The sequence below is a fragment of the Equus quagga genome, chromosome 16 (assembly GCF_021613505.1).
Source record: "Equus quagga isolate Etosha38 chromosome 16, UCLA_HA_Equagga_1.0, whole genome shotgun sequence".
NCBI classification, from domain to species: Eukaryota; Metazoa; Chordata; class Mammalia; order Perissodactyla; family Equidae; genus Equus; species Equus quagga.
This window is the reverse complement of record NC_060282.1, coordinates 49,289,726-49,301,020: the sequence shown is the minus strand read 5'-3', so window position 1 is coordinate 49,301,020 and position 11,295 is coordinate 49,289,726.

Here is an 11,295-nt window from a genome sequence, read left to right as displayed (position 1 = left end):
AATCCAAGAAAGTGGGTAATACCATTATGCCCACTTTACATGAGAACATCAAGATTTTAAGAATTTAACTAAATTTCCCAAAGTCACACAGCAAGTAAATGACAGAACTTAGTTCCAACCCTAGCTCTCTTGGACTCTAACACCGATGTCTTGAGTTAGAAAAGCATAGAATAAGCATAATGAAAATCAAATTTGGTGAGAACCGCAAGAGCAGTCCAGGCCATATCCACATCCACAGCACTTTAAAGGATATGAGATCAGGCCAGGTGGGAATGTGTCCAGGGACTGAATTAAAGAGAAGACATCCCAGGTAATCTTCACCTGTGGGTAAGATCCTAGGGAATAAGAATTTGCCTGACTTCCAGGCACTATGCTGCAAATGCGAGTTTTGTGCCATCTGGTTTTGGTTCAATAAAAATAAAATTAAAATTAAAAAGATAAAGACCTAGTCTTCCCTGCTGAGAGGCTGGCCTCCTTAGAACAAAGGTGAATGCCTGCACAGTGGTTATTTGTGTTTTGCTCATCTCCTCCACTGGCTGTTCCCTAAGCCATCTGCGTCGCATGGTCTTCTTTATTGGAGCCAGTAGGGCAGAGTGCTAAGAACTAGAATTTTGAGGCAGAGCTGGGTAGAAATCTTTGTCGTTTACTCACCATGTACCTTAGGCCAGTTACTTACCTCTGAGCCTTGGTTTCCTCAAAACTGAAAAAAGAGAATTATAACATTTAATTCATAAGACTTTGTTAAGATTAAATGCAGTAATGTTAATGCTGACATGGGGCTGCCTCATTGTAAGAGTGAGGGAATGGGAATTATATTGCTCTCTGCTCTGTTTTTACTTAAAACAGGGATCAAAGTTTGGTAGTGTGAGAGCCCAAAACTGTTGGTAGTCATGATTTCTTTGACCTCTGCAAAGTTGTAAAAATCACTGAAAGTGCTTTCAGAGAGGCATGCCGTCCCCAGCCCCCCCCCCCCCCCCCCCAGGCTCTGAGCCTCCCTGTGGTCTTATCCCAGCCTCAGCCACAAGTGCTTGCCTCCTGATGGGCCCCGGGGACCTGGGAGGTTTCAGGATCCATTCTGGTCTAACTTTTGAAGAATAGGTAGGTAGATTAAAAGGAAAAGCAGCATTCCTTGTAACTTATGGGAGTTTTGACAATTTTCCCATCCTCTTCAAGATCCAATTGTGTGGAGATACATCCTCAATGGGCTGTCTTTGTCAACTGTGCTGCAAACGTGCGGTGGTGGGGACTGGCCCACCCACATGTCCTCATAGATCCCAAAGCCAGGGCACAAGATGAATGCTTTATGTGTAAAATAATTGTGTACCCAATGGCAAATATCAAAAGCTGGTCTTGGGGGGCCGGTCCGGTGGTGCAGCGGTTAAGTTTGCACGTTCCGCTTCTCGGCGTCCCGGGGTTCGCCGGTTCGGATCCCTGGTGCGGATGTGGCACCACTTGGCACGCCATGCTGTGGTAGGCATCCCACATATAAAGTAGAGGAAGATGGGCACAGATGTTAGCTCAGGGCCAGGCTTCTTCAGCAAAAATGAGGAGGATTGGCAGTAGTTAGCTCAGGGCTAATCTTCCTCAAAAAAAAAAAAAAAAAAAAAAAGCTGGTCGTGGGACCCATGTTGATTCTAATTATTAAGCTATAGTTTCAAAACAGACAGCTGCTTTCCAAATTCTAGCAGTAGCAAGTGACTACTGACAAAGCGTCTTGTTCTCTGTCATTAGGTTCCTCTCTAGCTGGCATTATAATACTGAGATGGATTAACAAACATAAGGAACATGTCCAAACACCTGCATGTTGTTACTACCTATTTCACCTCATATAATAATATGAAATAGTCGATTTGGAGAAGGTACAGTGATGAAAACTCATAGAGTGGCCTTAAGTAGTTAAAAATATTCTTTATCTTAAAAAGTTAAATTCTTTTCTTCTAAAAAAATATTGAGAACTAATCCCTAATAGAAAAGCTGATAGGCAAGTTGCATCTGAACTTGAAAAAATTGCTTCTTAGGGTGATCCTTCTCCTTTCTTTCAAAGTCAATGTATACTAAAAACTCAAGGAACAAAATTCCTTTGACGCATATAATTACAGAACACTCCAATTACTGTTATTTTTAGCTTATTTATCATTTTCAAAGGTTTGACAATTTGGGCCAAAGGTAATGCATTTGGGATAAAGATAAAGAGGAAAAATCTTAATTTATTCTTTAACAATAATATTTATACTATGCTGCAAGCATTTGTGCTATGTATCTTTTTTTCTCTTTTTAAATCTTGGCTGTTAAATTCAAGTTTAAGATCCTTTGGTACTGTCCTAGTTAATGTAATAAGACTTGCCAAGTTGGATTTATATACAATTCATTATGAATTGTTCTCCTTGTGTATTTGAGGTCTCTTGGGATACTACATTAAGAATAGGAGTCACTAATTTTTTTACCTGCAAGAAGTTGGATTAATATGCTAGCTGTTCTATTTAGAATGAAAATCCATTTAGCTGATATATCAAGTTTGTTCTTTTAAATCAGTGTAGCAATGGTCTTCAAAACGATTTTTGAGCTGGCTGGAAAAAAGTCTGCTAAGACATGTGTGTGGTTCAGATTATTTACACGAGCACTGAAATGTTGGTGTTTGAGTGTTAGCTGCACCCCTGTCTGCTCAGCAGCAGGCCTGGAAATCTTGTGACATCTGGTACAATTACTCTTGACCACCTCCCTGTGCTTACCAACAAAGCCATCTCCATAAACCAAGAAATGACAACCAAGTCGAAAGAATGAATATAGCTAAGCTTCAGTCTCAAATGCTATCAAACACCATCATTTTAAGTGCTCTGTTTCTGTTTATAAACAAAAGTATCCTGAATGTTACCTCAGTTTATTGTCAACTAGCCAAATGCTTCTCCCACATATTGCTTAACGAAATTGCACATTTAACAGTGTGTGGTTGCCACACAGTGTTTATTATGCTTTCAATTAAATGTCATGGGGCAAAAAAAAAAAAACCCTTCAAATGAAAGCCTTCTCTTACTTTAAAAAACACAGATCTTACTGAAAAGATACATATTTTTCATATCAAATTAGTTCAAATTTCCTATCTTATTTAAAGTGTTTCTGAAGTAAAAAAGGAATTCAAACACCAATTTTTATTCTACCAATCACCCTTACTATAATTTGATTTATTTAGCTGTTTCTATTCTTGTTCTAAGTATTGTCACCTTGTGGGTATAATTTTCATGTGGCATATTGCCCAAGGAGATGAGGTATTAATATAAAAAACTATAAACAAAAGGCAGTTTTCTAAACAGCAATCAAGCAATCTTAATTTGTCGCTATATATCACCATCATGAAAATTAACACAAGCATTCCAATTTAAACAAAAGATAGAAATGTTAGCCAGACGTTCCCTGGTGTTAGAACCTTTTGGTTCCTTCATCTTATTAAATTAGGGTTAAATTTTGGCCTAGCTTTTTAAAATATTTTACCTAACTGTAGATTCACATGCAGTTATAAAAATAATAAAGATAGGCCTCGTGCATTTTGCCCAGTCCCTTTCAATGGGAACACCTTGCAAAACTATAATACTATATCACAACCAGGATATTGACATTGATATGGTTGTGACACAGATGTTCCATCACTACAAGAACCCCTCCTCCCCGTTGCTGTTTTATCCGTACACTCCACCTCCTTCCCTTGCTGACACTATCCCTGGCCCAGAGAAATCACTAATCTGTTCTCCAACTCCATGAATTTGCCATTTCAAGAATGTCTTAGGAATAGAATCGTACAGTATGTAATCTGTTGAATTAGTTTTTTCACTCACCATAATTCCCTGGAGACTCATCCAAGTTGTTTCACGTATCAGAAGTTCATTCTCTTTTATTGTTGAGTAGTATTCCATGGTACAGATATACCATAGTTTGTTTAATCATTCACCCATTGAAGGACTTCTGGGTTGTTTTCTGTTTGGAGCTATTACAAAAAAAGTTGTTATGAACGTTCAAGTACAGATTTTGTGTGAACATAAGTTTTATTTCTGTGAGATAAATGCCTGGCAGTGCAATTGGTGGGACTTATAGTAACTGCATATTATGAAGCTTAATTTACTAATTCCATCTTGATTTCTTTATAGTGATTGTTACGACATTGTTTTGTATGTTTTTCTTAGTGGTTGCTGTAAGTATTACAGTATGCATACCTAAGTTATCACAGCCTGCTGGTATCAATGTTTTACCAATTATAGTGAAGTATAGAAACCATACATCCTTTTAGATCTCTTTACTCACCTTTTCATCTTTTAGTCATCTTTTACTCAACTTTATTCACAATTCTCTTAGGTTTTTCTTCAACATATTGTGAACATCATATCAGATTGTTTCATAAATTTTGCTTCAATCATCACATATCATTTAAGTAAATCATAAGAAGAAGAATCTTCTATATTTACCGCTATTTGTATCCGTTGGACAGTTCTTCTTTTCTTTCTAAAGTTCTTAGGATTCGTTAATGTCATTTTCCTCCTGTTTAGAGAAGTTCCGGTCCTCATTCTCTAAGGGCTAGTTTGCTAGTAACAAGTGCTCTTAGTTTTCTTCTTTTCCCCGCCTTCATTCCTGAAAGATGTTTTGCCAGATACAGAATTTCTAGTGTACCGTTCTCTTACTTCAGCACTTATGAAAGGTTGCACTTTTTCCTTCTGGCCTCCACTTTTCAGATAAGAAATCTGCTGTCATTCAAATGGTGCTTCCTTCCGGCTGCTAACAACAGTTTTTCTCTGGCTTTAGTTTTCAGACATTTGATTATGATGTCTCTTGGCATGGATTTCCACAGGTTCGTCCAACTTGAGATTGGCTCAGCTCTTTGTAAATCTTTCACATTTAGGAAGTTTGCATCCTTTATTTCTTTGAAACTCTTTCAACCCAAGCCCTTTTCTCTTCTTCTGGGATTCTGACAACACGGATCTTGGAGCTTTTGCTATTTTCTCTGGGGTTTCTGAGATTCTCTCCATTTTCTTTTCTATTTATTTTCTGTCCTTTGTTCAGACTGGGCAAATACTATTGATCTGTGGTTAGGTTCAGTGATTCTATCCTCTGTCTTCTCCTTGCTGCTATTGAGCTCATCCAATGTGTTTTTATTTTTGTTGTATTTTTCAGCTTTATAATTCCATTGGTTCTCCTTATAACTTCCTTCCTTTGCTTCTATAATTTTTATTTCTATTTTTCATTTATTTCAAAAGAATTTGAAATTACATGGTAAAGCATTTTTATGACGGCTACTTTAAAACTCTTGTCAGCTAATCCCAACATCTGGTTCAGCTCTGTGTTGGGATCTATTAATCATCTTTTGTCATTCAGTTTGTGATTTTTCTTGGTTCTTTGCATGATGGGTGAATTTTGTTTGTATCCTGGATTTTTTGCCTGTTATATTAGGAGTCTCTGGGTCCTATTCCAATCCTCCATTTTAACAAGCAGTCAGCCTGTCTAGGACAACTGGCAGGTCCTAAGTAATTTTGTGGGCAATGGCTCCAATGACAATTTAAGTTCAGAGTCCTTGCGATATTATTTTGGTCTGGTTGGTTTGTTTGGGGCCACTGGTGCTCCACTGCTGGTGATCCCTGCTGAGGGTGATCCCTGATGATGCTGGCTGAGGGTGCAAGAGGAGCCCCCAAGACCAGGAAGCACTGGCCCTCTGAAGGAGAAGGGCGTCTCAGACCTTCTCGGGCAAAACAAAACATTTTCTAGGCCAGTGCTTACTGTAACAAGATAGCCCCCTGTTGCTACCTGGCTGTCCCTTGTCCCTAAGGAGAGAAGAGAAGTCTCAGGTTCAGCCTGGCAGAGAGCATTCCCTGGGTGAGTGGCTGCTTGTTGTGGCTGAATCTGCTGGTCCCTGGCTGCCCAGTTGCCTGGCATCTTCAGATGGTAGAAGGAATTTCTGCTCTTGGGCTTGAAGAGCACTTCTGGGCCTGAGAACCAGTTTTAGTGGATCTTCCTGGCCCCACAGTGCCTCTAGGAAGGGAAAGGGGGTCTCCAAGGATTCTTTATCCTCTAGGGATAAAGAGCGTGTGTTGGCATCCTCAGTGGGAAGGACAACCCATTCCCTGGCCTCTTGGTGTCAGCAAACCTCTGCACCAACACCCCTGTAGGTTCTGTGGGCTGACCTTGTGTCATCCAGGGAGGAATGGGCACACCTGGGCCACCTTCTGTTGGATGGGGCCCTAAGCCTGCACTGTGCCACTCCTTCCTGAATCCCAGACCAGTGTGCTTCCCTCTTTCCACTTTAGAGTCCTCCTGTGACCATCTTTGTGTTGTTTCCAGAGTTTGTAGTTGAACTTGTGGACATGAGAAAAAATGAGTAAATACTGTCTTGTCTGGACCAGAAGGCCTGGAACTCAGTCTTGGACATTTAGAAATTAAAGCTGAAGGGGCTGGCCAGGTGGCGTAGTGGTTAAGTTCACTTGCTCCACTTTGGCCGCCTGGGGTTCACAGGTTCAGATCCTGGGTGCAGACCTAGCACCACTCATTGAGCCATGCTGTGGCAGCATCCCACGTAAAATAGAGGAAGACTGGTGCAGCTGTTAGCTCAGCAACAATCTTCCTCTAACAAAAAGAGGAAGATTGGCAACAGACGTTGGCTCAGGGCCAATCTTCCTCACCAAAACAAAAGAAAAAAAAAAAAAGAAATTAAAATTGAAAATGGCCATGCCCAGGGAGATGTAAAATTGCAGCTAAGAAGATAGGGGATTATGGCAGGAAGCAGCAGCAAAACTGAAAATGAAAGTTAAGGAATTATCTGCATAGAGATGGTACTGAAGCCATGCACATTTCAAAGATCTCTCAGTCACTAAGGAGAAGGCGGGGTAGAGTCCCAGAAATATGGCAAAACAGTGAGAGGTGGGTGGCAGAATTATTAGTATATATTACCATTATTTTTAAGCACATTTATTATAGACAATGAGTATGTAATAGTTTATAAAATCAAAAAAAAAAGAAAGAAAATCTTACGAAAGCATGTGGAGCATAAGGGAAATGGCATCCTTTCCTGCATTGTATTACCCTCATCAAACATGTATCACAGAAGAGAGAGGTTGCTTCCCCACCTCCACAAGGATCTCTGATTAGACAGGGACTATAAGCTACAAGAAAAAAGAAGGAAATCAGGTCTACTAGATGAAGCAAATTCAAACTGAAGTCAACCGTGGGTGTTTCTCTCTATGAGCTTAGTAATGCCTTCCCTCTCTTCAGTGTGGAAAGATTTTATCCAGAAAACAATAGTAATAAAGGAAGCAATAAAAAGTAAGCAAATTTGTAAATGCATTCAGCTGTCACGTCCTGTCCATCAGTTCACACTTGCTGCTCTAAAAAGATTGAGATATGGCAAAAGTGTCAGCTGACATTTACAAACACTGCCTTCTCATTTGCCCCTGTGAGAAACTAAACGTTTCTGAGGTAAGACCATGGTCTGCTCCCTGACATAGATTCCTGCTTCATCATAATAGTCTGAACCTTAGGATTTCCTTCTCCGACAAGCCTGCAGTTTATGATCCCTCCCAGTCTCTGTCTATTGTGGGAAGTTTGACAAGAGTGTCAGGCTTACAGGAGCTCAAATGCTTGTCTCATGGAGCTCCCTCTCAGTGCCCCACGGTCTCAAGGAGCTTCATGGAAATTTTCAGACATGGCATCTTTTCCACTATTATCTAGAAGAACCAAAAGCATTCACTGCAAAGAAAGTTATGTGCAATAAAGTACACAGTGTCATTTCTACACATGTCCAATCAATGTCCTCTGGTTATCACATAGGAATCTAATAAATTACAGTGTGACCAGGAATAATCACTATAATAGAACTCTTCTAGCAACAGTGTTAAAATATGCTTGAACGTTTACATCTGACAAGGATTTTGCTTTAATTTTCTAACAAACAAGCTCATTTTCCTCTTTTCTCTCTAACCCTTTCCAAATCTTGTGGGGAGAAAAAAACAAAACAATGTATGATTCCTGCATCCACCACATTGCCCAAGCCCTGCTTCAGAAGGATGCTCTTTGTAGGGCAGTTGGGGCAGGTGAAGGAAAGGAGGGAGGAGAGAGGAAGGGCCTTTGGAGGGTTCCCTGTGCCCGCAGGAGCCTGGGTCTTTGGCTGTTTGGCAGTAGATGCCACAGCCGACCTGTCTCAACACTCTGCCTCAAGTGCTCACTTCACGTAAGGAAATCATTTAAGAAGAGCTGCGGGAGCATTTGTTTTGGAAACAGAATGACACAGCTCACCACTCGGGGCAAAAGCCCCTTAGACACTAAGTTCTTTATTTACCTGTTGCTCTGACTAACAGAACGGCGGGTGCTGCCCACTTCACGACGACATGACTAATGGGGCGCCCTGCCCAGACTTGAAGGCTCATACCTGTTTTCCTCCCTGCACATGCCTCCGTGCCCCGCGCCTCCCGCGGCCCGGCCTCGGGTAGGCGCTTGGTGAGGCAGGATGCCCACTGGGCGATCAGGGAAACAAAGCCTTTCAGAGCGGACCTCCGCCTGGGCTGCCGATGACAAGTCTCTGCACTGCCTGCCGATCCTCCGCTGACATGCCCGGGCTGTGCCGGGACCTTCCGGTGAACCGCGCGCTGAGAGCCTGCCCCGTGTCACATGGCTCACCCTGGAGAGATGGAGGCGCGGCCAGCCGTCGGTATCCTCCGCCAGTCGCTGGCAAGGCTGGGGGCTACGAGAACACCGGGAGGGGTGGAGAGTGGGCTTGAGGGTGGACCCAGGCAGTTTCATGTCCACACGTTCACGCTTCCGCTCGGGATTTCTGTAGCTCTGGTAGAGACCTTGGCCAAGTGTTCACAGCATGCGTTTCAACTCTTCCTAATTAAGAGACAAGTGCAGATCAGAATCCTCTTTGCATTCCTTAAATACTGAAAGTTATTCCAGCAATTTGCTCTTGCTCTCCTGCTTCTGTATCGTCTCTGTACACATTTTTATACATGTCAGATACGCACTTTGGAATCGACAGTTAAAGCAAAATTCTCTATTAAAATATATGGACCATCTGAATCATATGTATCCCATTTTTGGTAATTTGGAACATCATGAGAACTAATTTTGCAGATATAAATAATTTGCAAAGCAATTAGTTAACTAGGACTCTCATATTTATTACCTAAATTATATATATTATCTCTTTAAATATATTGGCTTTAGCATAAGCTACATATATTATTTTAAATATTTTAAAATTTATTTTTTTACATCTTCACAAGATTCCTGCGAGGTATGCAGCAAAGAACAAGTATTATCTCTAGTTTATGAATGAAGAAATTGAGACTCTTATTTGTCCAAAAATATTTCACACACACCTAGTAAGGGTAGGAATAAAACATCCTCATATTTAGGGCATCCCAGGATCCTACAATGTAAAAATTGTTGATCCCAGCCCACCATGGTTCAGCGGAGAAAATCAACATTGATATGAAAGGGCTCAGCTGCGGGATATTCGACTTAGAAAGGATCCAGAACATTCAAACATCACTGCAGTTCTACCTGCATCCCTTCTCCCAACCCCCATCCTGGTCTGTAACCAACCTCCACATTGCTTTCTGTTCAGGGCCACTCCTGCAGCCAAGACCTTTCCCATTCACTACAGATAGATGCCCCACAGCTGGCCCTCCCACCCCCAAAGTCACTGCCACCAGCAGAGCCCCATCATGAGGCCCTACCCTTTCCCACCTTCTCACTTGGCTACTTCCAGGACCTGGTTCTAATAATGCTTAGAGAGTTGCCTGGCTTCCAGAACTTCCGTCTGGTTCCCCACCTCCTTTCTCATCTCTCTGCCCACTTCTGGCTTTGGAGGTCAGAGGACTGTGCGCTCACTAGAATCTGGGTCACTGGACTACAACTGGGAATATAATCCTGACATACCGTGACTTCAACAGGATTGTGTGAGCTAACCTGGGAATACAGCCACAGTCAATAACATGTCTATAACGAAATGAATTCTGACTCTTGAACAACCAACTCACAAATTAACTTTCAGATCACAATGTGTTCATAAACTGCAAAATCCCTGTGATTAAAACTGAATAAATAACCATTTTGTTTCAGCAAGGTTAAAGAAAGTCCTGTCCTAAAGGAGCTAGGTGTTATGGGTATATTTTCTTTGCTAATTCTTATTTGTTTTAGCATGAAACTAGTTCTCCATGACTCTATTTCCCTCCTTACTTTTAGACTGAAAAACCAGTTGCTTGATGCTGATTTGAAAACAGTAGGAGGAGCCAACTTACATATTTCACAGGTTAAGCATATTTTCTGTATGTTTATTAGGGAGGAATAGAGAAAATAGGCTTAAATATGTCTGGAAATACAAAGTCCCCTTACTGGTAAATTAAAACAAACAAACAAAAAAAAGGAGCTAGACTTGAGTATTCACGTGAAGATCTTTCCCTGTACATCCTACAAATGATCACCCGTCAAGCAGCCACATGTGGCCTAACCTCCAGATCTGTTGGACCTCACAAACTTCTATCTAACTACAGAAAATAAAGATGGCTGTGGGAGCTGCTGATGTGAAAGATAGACATCGTGTCGGGGTCATGGGGTAGAAGGACATCGTGTCATGTGCATTTTTATGCTAAACTAAAAGCTGCTTGTTCATATAAGATGTAGGGGGAAAGTATTTTTAAAACTTCAGTTAAATTGATGAAGATTAAGAATCCATTCTATCTGAGCAAATTTAACAGTTTTTCCTAAAGCCAGTTGATTCTTACAAGCAGTAGATCCACTACAAAGTCTGAGGAAATTAACGTTAATTTTATTCAAGAAAAAAATACAAAAGATGACTCCAATCTCCTAACTCTTAAAATGTCAAATGTGAAGAGAATGCAAGCTAGTTTTTAGAAATTTATTGATTTTTTTTCCCCACTGTAAGAAGGGAAATTATGGCAGGCTGAAACTAAGACCAATAAGAGTACTTGTTAGTGCTGATACATCGCTCCACACCAACAGCTGTAATCTGTTACTCATTAAATAACCCAGTGGCGGGCTGGTCCCATGGCCTAAGTAGTTAAGTTTGGTGAACTCCACTTTGGCAGCCCGGGTTCCTCAGTTTCTGGGCATACACCTCCATCACTTGTCAGTGGCCACGCTGTGGCAGTGACCCACATACAAAATAGAGGAAGATTGGCAACAGATGTTAGTTCAGGGCAAATCTTCCTCAGAAAAAAAAATAAATAAGTAACCCAGTGGCAATTTGACCAATATGCTCCCATTCCCCACCTCAGTGGGCTCTTGTAGAATCAAAGTAAAGGCATT